The 12442-nt window shown below is 44.7% G+C and overlaps 1 protein-coding gene across 2 annotated transcripts in view; it reads left to right on the forward strand.

The window, feature by feature from the left end:
* NRK (Nik related kinase) overlaps positions 1–12442 on the forward strand; it is an 88359-nt gene that overhangs the window by 16747 nt on the left and 59170 nt on the right. The gene's annotated exons all lie outside the window — the stretch shown is intronic.

Here is a 12442-nt window from a genome sequence, read left to right on the forward strand (position 1 = left end):
ACTGGCTGAGCTTCTGTCTTTGGTAGTGCAAGTTCATGTGCTCCCCTGAACCTGAAGGTTTAGAAGTTAGAAGGCAATGCAAAGCAACTGGGAGATGGCTTTTCTGGTGTGGGGTTTTCATATGCACTTTGATATATGTTTTTTTTTTTTAATTACTCTTTTGTTGTACATAGAGACCAAATAATTTAAATTTCTGTTATTTAAATATGTGCATTGGCAGTGCTGTAGAGTTTTAGTTTATCCTGAAAAATTTTCCTCTGGCACATAATATCATATTTATCCAAAGCAGCAGTGAGCTCTTGGTGGTGTATTTTGGCATCTGGATGTAGATGACGGAATATGCAAAGGAGCTGCAAAAGGAAGATTTTTTGGAAACTTGTGGATGGTTGAACTTTTTAAGTGATTTTTTTTTTTTAAGTGAGCACAACTAGATGTTAAAGCAGAAATGCTAGCTTTTAAAATTTATATTCCACATGTAAGCCAGCAAGTTGCTGGCATTAGCTGGATGCCTTGTGGAATGTTGAGGTTGTTTTGCTGTTTTGTTTTAGTCTTTCTTGACAGCTGCTTTGGATGTGATGCAGCTGCTTGGACAGGCTATTGCTGTTACAAGGTAAAGGAAGCACACAGGGTTCAGAGCTTGGAAAATGAGAAGTGGCTTTAAGAGTCTGTCATGGGAAGGGTTCTGGTGCAGCTTCACTGACATCCGAGGTACCTTAGGCTAGGCCAGGGGATTTCAGTGTTTCAGCTTTGAATGTTTCTATGTGTGTTTCTGTGCACGCCCTTTGGTGTGTAGTACCTGGCCCCTGTTGTGTTTGGTGTGGAAGAAGTTCGTGGAGTTTCCCAGTGCTGCCTGTGACAGCTTCCTGTGGCACAGCACTGCTGGGTGAGGGCAGTGCCATCAATCCCACCCCTGAGAATGTCATCATGTCCCGAGTCAGAGCAGTGAGAGCTCTGTGGCACAGCAGCTGGCAGGGCTGGGTGAGGGCAGTGCCCTCCATCCTGTGCCTCTGAAGGTGTGAGTGTTGAGAGTCAGAGCAGTGAGAGCTCTGTTTCCATCTCTAGGTTTATGGAGAGCCTCATTTTCCCTGGGCTGTCAGCTGTGGGTGCAGCCCTGCAGTGGCTTGTCAGAGGTGCTTTTACACAAGTGGACACTCTGCAGCAGTGGCTGAGGTTTATTTCTCGTGTCACAAGCTCTGGCTCAAACCTGTGAGAGGATCTGTGCAATCACACCTTTTCCAACAGGGAAACCATTGAAAATACACTTTTTTTTTTCATTGTAAAGTGAGGTTTGTTTTGTTTGAGAAATTTGACCCTTTATGAGACAACTCCACATCTAATAAACTCACCAGAAGAAATTCCTTAGGACATAGAATCATTAAGGTTGTCTGGTTGACTGCAGTGGGGCCAGGAGTGCAAGAACCTCAGTGCTGGGACAAGCCATGGTCAGCTGCTGGTGGGAAGTGCTGCAGGGAACCTTTGTTAGGTGTAGCAGCAGTGCAAGGGAGGAGGGCAGGGGCCCCCAGCCTGTGCTGGGGCTCTGCTGTTGTTTCACCTACACACAGCTCACTGTGCAGTTCACTGCTTCATCTTGCCCTGCACAAAATTAATTTGGCTTGTTTAAACAGGGCGAGACAAAGAGATGAGAGTTTCAAAAATCCAGTTAGGGCTGTTAGGTAGTTAATTTCAGGAAATTATTGGTACCTCTTGTGACCAGTTCTTCCAATGATTCACTGCTGCTTTTGCTTCATGTGTGCTCATAATTATGCTGAGCTGCATTGCTTAAGGCTCTGCTGTTCTTCAGCTGTAATGTGCTTAGCCATTTTCTTGAAATTATTCTGCAGGGGTATTTATTTCTTTCTTCCTCTCAAGAGCTCACTGTTCATTTCTACCCTGCTGTGATTGACTTCAATCCCTACAAGTAATACAGAAATTGAGAAGATGAAGCATTGAGCAGTAACTGCTTGTAGCTGTTCAGGAACTATTACTGTGCATCTGACCTGTAGTTTGCTTGAGAGGGGAACCTTTGCCAGCCAGGCTTCTGCTGTACAAAGCTGATTAGATCAGTTTAGAAAGAAAAAAAAATAACACCACTGCTCCTTATGAATTCAGATTTTTTTTTTGTTTTTGAACTTGGAATCTCCTCTCTGTTTTAAATTCATTAGAAATACGAGATATACTTCACTTGTAAGACTAATTAAAAGGGTAGTCTGGTTTCATTTTGGAGACTAACTTAACACTGAAAGCCTTTCCAAACATTCAAGTAATTTTCCCTTGAGTTTTCTGGACCATCTGGCCAATAGGATTTTGGAAGGAAATGGGAATTGACTGCTGCTGTGAGATCAGTGCCATGTAGCTCATCTCTTACAGAAATAATTCAGAAATCTGGAGGCTTTTGTGTTTTTTCACAGACTAATTGTGTTCATTAACTCCCTTTTAATTTTTGGAGAGGATTCACCGGGTAGAGCCAAATGAAAAGGCATAATTATATGCTCTTTTTTTCCCCCCTCAGTTAAATGCTCTGTGAAGAGTTTGGTATGTGTGTAAAGAATATGACCTTTCCCTAGGCAGACCTCAGATCTTCTGAACATGACAGTATTAGTCAGCAGAGTTTATGAGTTCAGGATTCACCTCAGGTGAACAGAGTCACAGGGAGGGTATTGGCCAAGAAACACTGAAGGCAAGGCTCTGAGGCTGTAGGAGAAACCCTTTTAATGCCAGTTAGTAACTAAGGTTAGTCCTGGGCTGTCCATATAGTGTGAGCTGTGCACAGCCACCTGCAGAGGTGCATACCTGCATGGTACTGCCATCTGGGTGAGAAAAACACCACCAGAACTGGAATGGAAAAGTAAATCACCCTTAAGGTTGTTGTAGCTGTCATCATTTAGGCTGGAACTTGCAGCTGTGTACCCTGCTTGCCTCAAAGCCTTTTTTTTAAAAAAAAAAAACCCAACAACACAGTTTTAACCTGTGCAGAGCCGTGTCAATGTTCTGTATTATATGCAAGAGAAAATTCAACTATGTTAGTTGCTGTTTACAAGAATGCTGAAGGATCTTTAAAAATTCAGTGATATAAATGCTAAGAGCTTAATGTGCACACAAGGTTGTGTTTATGTGGGATAGAAGGCTAATAAAGCTACATTACTTAAACAGCTAAAAGATGACTCTCCTAACATGAGGTTTGTAATTGCTGTGTGCAGCTTAACCTTTGTAGCTTTGTAGCAATGGTTAGCCAAAAAACCTTCCTTTGAGGGATTCTTGCTCCAGAATTCTGGCCACCCATCAGCTGACCTCCTGCAGTCCAGCCCTGACTTCCTTTCAGCGGGATGGGGCTGGCAGGACACCCTTAACTCCTTGTGACCTTCTGCAGCAGAGATGTGCAATGAACAGGTTTTCTCTAGCGCCTGCATTTCTGCAAACGGATGTGTATGAGTCAGGCAGCAAAAATTCACTGGGCTGGGGGGATTTGTACCTCACCCCAGACTTAGCTTCTCAGCAACCCCTGTTCTGCAGAGTGAGAGCCTTCCAAAGGCTGAGGCTATTCCAAAATTTGTTTATTTTTCTGGATGAATAGACTTCTGGTGCAGCAGACCTTTGCTGTCGTAAATCACCGCTGGGCTCCCAAGTGTTCTGTGGGACTGGCTCTGTGCCAGGGCTGTTCCAACCCTGCTGTTCACAACAAGAGGAGCTCTGGGACTTCAAATACCCCATATCCCCCCTGTCCTGTGCTGTCCTGAACACCCCACCAGCCCAGTGTCCCCAGGCCAGAACTCCCATGGGAAGAGGAAAGAAACCCATGTCTGCAGAGCCTCTGTGCCCCGACAGGGGTAGCAAGCCTTGGTGGGGGTCTGAGGTTGGAAATCTGAGAATGTTTCCAACAGATGTGAAGGGATGTGACAAATGCCAAAGTCCAGGATGAATAGCAAGGCTATTACTTTTGCAAATAGTGATATTTAGGCTCAATGAAATGAGTTTTATGTCTCAATAAATGTTGTGTGAGGAAAATGGGATCACTGCACAGCTTGCCTCTCAGACCTCTCCTCCTATTCACTGTGCTGCTGTCTGAGTTACTCAACCCACATATGGCCCCAAAATGTTGCTTTTCTTCCCGTGTTGGCAGCAGTTCCCACTCAGGGGCCTTGCAGTTCCCTCTAAACTCAAGCACCTGGGTGACTTTTGAACAGAGGGGAGCTGGAGCTTCAGTGTTTGCCATGCCCTCAGGTGCTACTGAAGTATCACCAGATGGAAACTGGATCAAATCAAAGTCAGTCTGGTCCTTGACCAGGAGCAGCTCTGCCTCCAGTAACCCTGTGACCCCCAGCCAGGCTGACCCCAAATGTGGCAGGTGAAGGTTGTTCCTCCAAGGTGTGTGCTGCAGCTCTCAAGCTCCCACTGGCACCCAGGACAGGCCACCCTGGTTTTACCTGCCCCAGGAGAAGTGTTCCTGCTCTTTCCTGCTCTCTGTCTTGCACATTGCTCACACTGTTCAGACACTTTGAGTAGCAGTTGGGGATCTAAAGCATCATGTCTACTTGTTAGGGTGTCAAGGAGAAGCCACAGGAATGGGTACTTCCCTCCAAATGAGCACGGAGCTGTAGAAGATTACATGGGATGTTCTTCTGCAGACACCACCCACTTCAAATAAGTAGAGGACAAAACCTCTCTGTATTATAGCTAGAATGGTATTGTCAAAAGAGCTTGGTGCTTTTCTTGATCTTGCTGATCACAGTGAGAATGACCCGTTTGGGAGCAGGTTTCAGTATCCCAAAAGATCAGTGCCTAGTCCATTCTCATACAAGTATGAGTTGTTCATGTTTTGGATGAGGGTTGTAATCTGATCAAGTGAACTTACTGATATTGCAAAAAATGTCGATATTCAAATGTGTGTTCGTGAAAGAGCTTGAATTTGTTCCTTTGTTTCATTTTCTTTTCCCACTGGTCTGCAGTCAGACACAGACAAACATTAGGCAAAGCAAACAATCTGTGTTTCCACTCATACAATGGGAGGAAATAGGAATTGAAAGGATTAAAAAAAAAAAAAAAAAAACCTGGACAGAAAAACTGCTACTGGTACCTCTTGGGTTTTACAGTTCAGGGTTGTGCTACAGACATTTACAGTGGGGATGAAAAACTGTTGTTTTCCTCCAGAGATCAAGGTGGTTTGATCTGGTCCTTTTGAAATGACCTTTATCCATCCCTCCCTTCTGGACAATGTGCGTGTGGGTAGAATTTTAAGTGACTGATGGAGGTTATATTTTCTAATCTCTTCTCTGGGCTAATGTGTTGCTATTTTAGTATATAGGAAGTTCTCCTATACCACTGCCAACTTAGTTATCTTCAGTGTATTATGATTTACAGTGATAATTTTGTTTGTTTCTTTAAACATGTGACACAAGTAGAGGCCCTGAGAGAAATTCCTGATTATGTTTTTTTGCATCTTAACCCTGAAACATCTAAAGCTTCATTTGGAAAAATTCATAAAACTAATATTTTCTCTTTGAGTGAGTGCAAATACATTTCCACTCCTGATATGAGGGGGGAGAGAAAAGCAATGGAAGGGATAAAATGAAATGTTCTGCACATAAATAGGGTGGTGGTGTTTGCGAGGAAAATACTTTCTTTTTCACTGAATATTCAATACACTTTACTACTTAAATGTGATCAACTTTACAAAACTATATTTTCTAATTTGGAATAACATTTTAGAGGTTTTAAAATAATTTAAAATCCCTTTATAAATCATATGTATCCCTAATATTTCTTCATTAATGTAGTGCCTTTGTCTTATAGAGCACAGGATGTTACTAATTAACTTTCATTCTTTATGTATCTACATGCAGACGTTTTAGGGTTTAGCACTGATATTTTGCAACCCTAGTTCTGAGGTATGTGAAATAGCATTTGACTTATTGGTATGGTCTATACCTGAAGTGATACATTTTAGCTGACTTCTTAGAACACAACTAATCACAGTGTGGGGTTCAGCATATAGGAGAAAAAAAGACCAATACAGCATAAAGCACCTTGAAGAGCATGTCTTGGTTATCTACAGTGTGTTACCATTTCTGTTGTTCACCACTGACCAGCAGAGGACAAGGGTGATATTTTGTAGTGTTTAGGTGATGTGCTTTGCTTTCCTTGGCAGGAAACATTTGGGGTTGGCTCTGAAGGCGGTGTTAAGTTGGAGTCTGCCAGGCAGTCCTGTTCCAACATGAGGGACTGTGCCTGGTGGTGTCCAGTGTTGTATTGTCTGAGAGAACAAAACACCTTTGTGTTGGTCTCAGGAGCTGGTGCTGAGTCTGCTGTGTGCTCTTCCTCTCTTTAGCTCAGTTAATGGCAGCAGAGCTACCCAGTGTGTCTTAAAGCAGCATAGGGAACAGGAAATGCAATATTGGCTTTGTTGCCCAAGGGGTGTTGGGTGAGGCCTGGGACTGTCTGGAGATCGTGTGGCAGATGTGGGGCTGAAAGGGCAAACGTGTGGCATCCACACAGCCAGCACCAAGGCACTGCAGCTGGGCTGTGGTTCTGTGGCAGCCCCTGCATCCTGCACTGCTGCCATGAAAGCAGGCACAAAGAAAGAAAGGTGAGGGTTCCAGAGGTGACCTGGAACAGCTTCCAAAATCTCAGCATCTCCCAGTATGACAAAGAAGAGAAGAAATGCTCTAGGGGAATACAGTTCTTTGATTTCCAGCCCTGAAATACAACAGACATCCAAAGCTGATGTGACAAAAGTACCACCAAAACTTTATAATATCAATCACAGGAGGCTTTCTGCAGCCTGAATTTGTGATTAAAAGGATGAAGCTGTATTCAAAATAATAGCTGTGTTCCCACCTGGCTGGTGTCCTGAGCTCTTTGTGGGGGGTTAAGAAAAAAAAAAAAGGACTTTGTGAAACTGGTGCCCATCTGTCCAAGACATTTGTGGTTTGAGGGGTACTGTGCGGTTTTTTGTGGTTTTGGGGGGTTTTTAAACTATCAGGGTTGACGTGGATTACATGTCATAGCCTATGATGAAATGAATAGTTCCTGAAATCCTGCGCTAGTATTCAGTGCATAACTTAATCTGAACTTTGCCTTGGGCCATTAAGTAACAAAAACAAGCTATAAGCTCTTAATTACTTCTTCCTTGGAATATATTCCTGGAAGGTCCTTTCAGGTTTTGCATTACTGGTGTATTTTTAGCTGAAGAGCTCCAACCATGACTGCCGTGCCTTGTCTCACATGGCTGCAGCTGCTGAGTTGAGACGTATGGACTGCTCTTGCTGATGGAGCTGACCTAAAAACTGTCTTAGATGACACAGCCCCAAGTGCAAGCCCTGACCACTTGTTACCATCATGAAGACCCTGAGGGACAGAGGGATGCTTGTATGAGGAGACTTTTACTGCAGAACAGTTGCTGTGTCTAAGCTGCTGCGTAGGAGCAGCATGTCTGCAGGTTTTATGTTTTTGGGGTTCTCCTCCCTGCCATGCTGACCCACTGGGGAACACTCTGCAGCTGCATGGGAGGCTGCTCCTGCCTGCCTGCAGTGTGAACAGGCAGAGCTCATGTTCCCACTGCTCTGGGGCTGGGGTTAGCAAACATCCCTCATCCCTTCTAAAGAACTGGGTCTGGGTAGAGGAGTCCTGTGCGGGTGGAAAGGAAACAGAAGGATCGTGACTTCATGAAGGTCACGTGGAATAGGACACAGGGTTTCCTGGATCCCTACACAGAGCACTGTTCACTCCATGCATTATCTCTTAAAGGCTTTTCTTGTATTTGCAGGATGGAAAGGGTGGAGAGGAGAGGGGCGAAAGGGTGGGGACCAGTCCCACAGGGCACAGCAGGCTGAGCTGGCGGGCTGCCAGCAACTGCAGGGCCACACAGATGGGCTCAGACTTCAAAGTTCATCAGTGCATTTTGAACAGGAAATCTGATTGCTCGAGTTCACTTTCGGTGAGAGCTTGCAGCCACACAGCTGTGCTTTCACCTCGCTCCCAAAGGGCGGGTGGCCACAAGCTGCATCTGTTATCCCATAAGGAATGTCTGGTTGAGAAGGACCTTGACTGCCAAAATCCCACACCTCCAACAGCCACATCTCACTTTACAATGCAAATCTTGAACATCCAGAGAAGGTCCTGAGAGTTAAAGTTGTGGTGTTCAGCAGCTTTCAGGATTACACAGGCAGGCAGTGATGGGTCAGTCAGCCAGGAGTCCCCTACCCTTGTGCTAACAGTGTGAGCTGGTGGTGTCTGTGCCTGGTAGCAGAGTGTGTTTGGTATGACATGGCTCTTCATGTGGGCACAAAGCTGCAAACTTGAAGTGTCCACGTCTTCTGGTTTTTGGGAGGTGTCCCTGCACACAGGCACCTGACCGCCTCCCTGTGCTGCTTCTGCTTGCAGACAAGAAGACAAGGGCATGGACAAGAGCAAGGACTCTCGTGTGGTGAAATGCATGGCTCTGTGCTGCCTTGGTGTCCTGCAGCAGGCAGTCCCTGCCTTTCTGGTGCATTTTCCTGCTGCGGTTACACGGGGACAGCTCCACCAGACAGGCCCAGGGACACGTGAACATTAATGAGTGCCTCTTGCCAAAAAGGAAGCCTGTGGTGGGACTGCCGTGGGCTGCCTTGGCACGGCGTGCAGTGCTTAAGTGGACAGCTGGCTTCTGCTGTCTGGGCTTGCAATTGTCCAAATCTGTCAGATCCCAGGTGGGGAGAAAACTGATGGGAGCTGCTTCCCACCCCCAGGAAGAGAGATATGTGCAGGATCTGGGAGGGAAGCTGTCAAACCAAGCTCTCTGCATGTGACTTGCAGCCTTGTAATCTCATTGGGACCTTGGGTCTCTTCTTGTAATCATGGCCCAAGCCAGGGACAGTCCAAAATTTTTTTTGGAACCTAAGAGGAAAAGGTGTTGTACGTGACTGAATGCATCATTTTGTAAATTTACTTAATTCATGTAAAGCCCCTTTATCATAATAGCTGGCTGCTAATGTTGACACTCTTGTTTGATGTCAATAGAAAAGTACGTGTCTTGACCCTTAGTAAAGGGCACAGATAAGCAGTTCCTTTATCTCAGGTGAAAAGATAAATACACATCCAACAGAAATGACACTGAGCAATTTGCCCTATTCCATGTATCACTCCCTGCAGAGATAATGCAGGGTTGGAGCTCATCAGAACCAGATCTTTGGCATGAAGCATCTCCCACAAGTCTGGCTGCAATGAGCAGTGTGCAGATTTGAAAAATGTGCGTGCTGGCTTCAGGTTTGCTGAATGTTACTGTAGTGACTAACTGGCAACTAGAGCAGACTATGCGGAAATATTTTCTGGAGGAGACCAGGAATTTAGCTGGACTCAAAGCTAATGGGAGAATTTTTTCCAGCTTGGATACCTCATCCAAATGAAGGGTGGAACTTCAATTTTAGAAAGTCATTGAGCCTCGGAATTGTTCGTGTCTAAGCTCTGTGTGAGCTTGATAGAATTTGATGCTGTACTCCTGGGTAAGAATATGGGTGTTGCAAATGGCTGTTGGCTGTTTTCACTACATTCTTCAGAGCTCTTATACTGAGCATTTTTGGGTGAAAGATTAAACCTTTTATTAGGGAAACCAGCCCACAGACCATTCCAGCCCTCTGCCCAGTTTCTGGGGAAGTGTGCAGTGGAGGATCTTGGATCACTGCATGCTGAACTCCAGTGATCTGGAGAGGATAGGCAGTGGCAGAGTGAACAGAGGGCTGGGAGGACAATGCCTGTTGTTCTTCTCAGATCAAATCAGCAAGGATGAACTTCAGCATGTCTTGCAAATGAAGTAAGTGAATCAGCTGATCTTATTTGGTTGGGAAAAAGTTAAACCAGTCAGTTTGCTCCTAGAAGCTTTAAACAAAAATCAAAACACTACTTTTCTCAAAACAATTCACACGTGTTCAACTTGGTGGCTTCAGCAGAAGCAGCAATGTGAGAGTTCCCATGAACTCTGGCTAACCTCTGAGATTTATTGATAAATGAAAAAAATAAGGGACCAGCACTGAAATCTTTCCTTGCTAAGGCATTACTCTCTATCAGGGCTGGGTTCAGGATGTTTACTGCTTCTAGAGATGTTAAGGAAAATTGACTCAAAAGAGTTTAAAAGACCAGTATTGAGAAATCTGTAATTTTTTTTTTTCTGAACTGCCAGCACAGTCGTAGTCTGTGCCTTAATGCAGGAACAGGATTGAGTTGTGCATCTTAGTTAACAGGGACGTACCTTTTGAGCAAAAGTGAATCAAGGACTTGCTGTTTTCTTTCCCATAAATACTGATTTTTCAAACCTTTTGGGGGTCGGTGGGGGGGGGTTTAGTATTCACAGTTATAGTGGTGAGAGCAGCAGGTTTTGCATCCAGTGGAAATAACTGTGGCAGCAAAATGACCAATATCTGTTACACAGAGGGACAGTTTGACCAGGAGCTATGCTTTGACAGCAGGACTGAATGCCAAGCCTTTCCCTCTCCCTTATTCTGGTGAATATTCAAGTGCACTGTTAGCCTAGTACTGATTGATTATTTTTTCAGTAAAGGAGCAGGTTCCCATGCTTCACCACGGTTGTGAAAATCAGTGTTAGTTCTTGGTCCTTTGCAGAACCTACAGCAGTCCAGGGGAGACTCCTGTTTTCCGTGGGCTGGTGGGCTGGTGCGTGGTGTCCAGAGATGTGGAGCTGCCAGCGTGCTTGTCTCAGACTAACCCTGGGGTGCAGACAGGGTGGCTGTGCTTTGGGGAAGGCCCTCTCCCTGCACGGCCCAGACATTCCGTGGAAATGGGAACATTTGCAGACAGTGGCTCCAGGAGAGGAGCTGTGGCTGGGCAGAGGGAACTTGCTGACCCAACACCAGCATCCCTTGGGCTGGCACTGGTCACACTGGCCTGTGTGGCCTGGGGAGAGGCAATGTTTGTCTTCCTCCTGAGGTCTGATATCACAGCACATCATCCTATCACTCTGTTTCATGAGAAAATGCTTTGCAATCCCAGGAGTGCTTCCACGGAAAGAGGACACCTTTAAATATACAAAAAAAAACTCAGCAGGATTTAGTTTTTTTTGTAAAAGAAAACATGATTGTGACATATTGCCTGAGAATGAGGAATCATTTTTCCTTGATGCAAAATTGCTTAGTCTTAAAAATAAAATTTGTGTGCACTTTTGTGCAGATAGAACCTGGGTTTTAAAATTACACCAACCCAGCTTTTAAGTTTGTGGGTGTAAATTGCACCTGCAAATCATTTTGTCTGCAAACTGCAGCATTTCATATTTGATTTCCTGATTTCCAGTGGCTTCCTTAACTGCTGTCAGTTAGTTATTTTGATATACAGCTTTGCAGGCACTACTATTTCGGGAATAAAATTGCGGTCTCAAAGCTTCAAACCTATTTCTGAACATCTGATGGAAGTGAGAAGCTAGGATGTACAGCAAACCCACTGTATATTCAAATCTTTTGATACTATCTTCCAGTGTGAGGTCAGTGCTGGTTATGGTGGTGAAAGGCTTCATCTGTGGTATCTGTTGAGCAGCTTGACCTAACCAAAGCAAGAAACTGCAGCTGACAGCGAGATTCGTGGTGGAGGTTCTTGTGAATCACATTTTGTCACTTCCAGGAGCAAGTTTGCTCTTTTAATAGCTTTATTTCCTATTACCTCCCTTTACCTAGCTGTGTTTTCAAAACTGAGCCTATTATTAGTCTGAAGTTTCCAGCTGTCTGTTGTTTAAAAGTGACTGTGGGGTGTGGGCATTCCATAATGAACAGTGTACCTGTGTAGGCACCCACAGTCAAATCCCTGGTTACTTCTTCCCCACCACCACAGAAGATGACATTTTTCATTTCAAAGCTCTTGCATGCTTTTGGAGAAGTAGCTGAGATACTAGCTGAGTAGTAGTGGAGATGTAGTTAACTCAGCTGAAGTAAGAATTATAAAAACTAAGCATTTTTAAGTAAAAAACCTTTTTTTTTTTTTAAGTCAAAAACATACATAAAACTTTAGTTTCTTGGCAGCCACCTAGAGGTTGCCAGATTGATGTTCTGGAACCCAGAGTTTTGTCTTTACCCTGAGGTGTGCCAGGACATGTCTGGGCTCAAGGTGGGACAGAACCAACTGCCCAATGCCTTCCAGCTTCCCCAGCAGCCACGGATGGCAGGACAGGAATGTGCCTCTTGTTCAGACGTTCTGAGACTGTGCTGAGATTTCCTGGAAGAGGAGGCTTGAGGGCTGGCATCACCTGCTGAACAAAGTCAGATGGAGACCCGTGAGCTTGTGCTGTGTTGAGCTGTGAGAACAGAGCTCTCCCAGCACTGCTGCTCCCTTTGTGCTAAAAGGAAATTGAACCCTGTAGAGGTAATTCTGTTAAATTCAGAGCACAGTAAGGGTGTGGCTCTGGTAACACATCACCAAACTTCACTTTGAGTCACTGGAAGGTTGTTTGGTACATAGAATCACAGAATAGTCT

This window comes from Onychostruthus taczanowskii, unplaced genomic scaffold, assembly GCF_017590055.1.
Source record: "Onychostruthus taczanowskii isolate IOZ18803 unplaced genomic scaffold, ASM1759005v1 scaffold13, whole genome shotgun sequence".
Lineage (NCBI taxonomy): Eukaryota > Metazoa > Chordata > Aves > Passeriformes > Passeridae > Onychostruthus > Onychostruthus taczanowskii.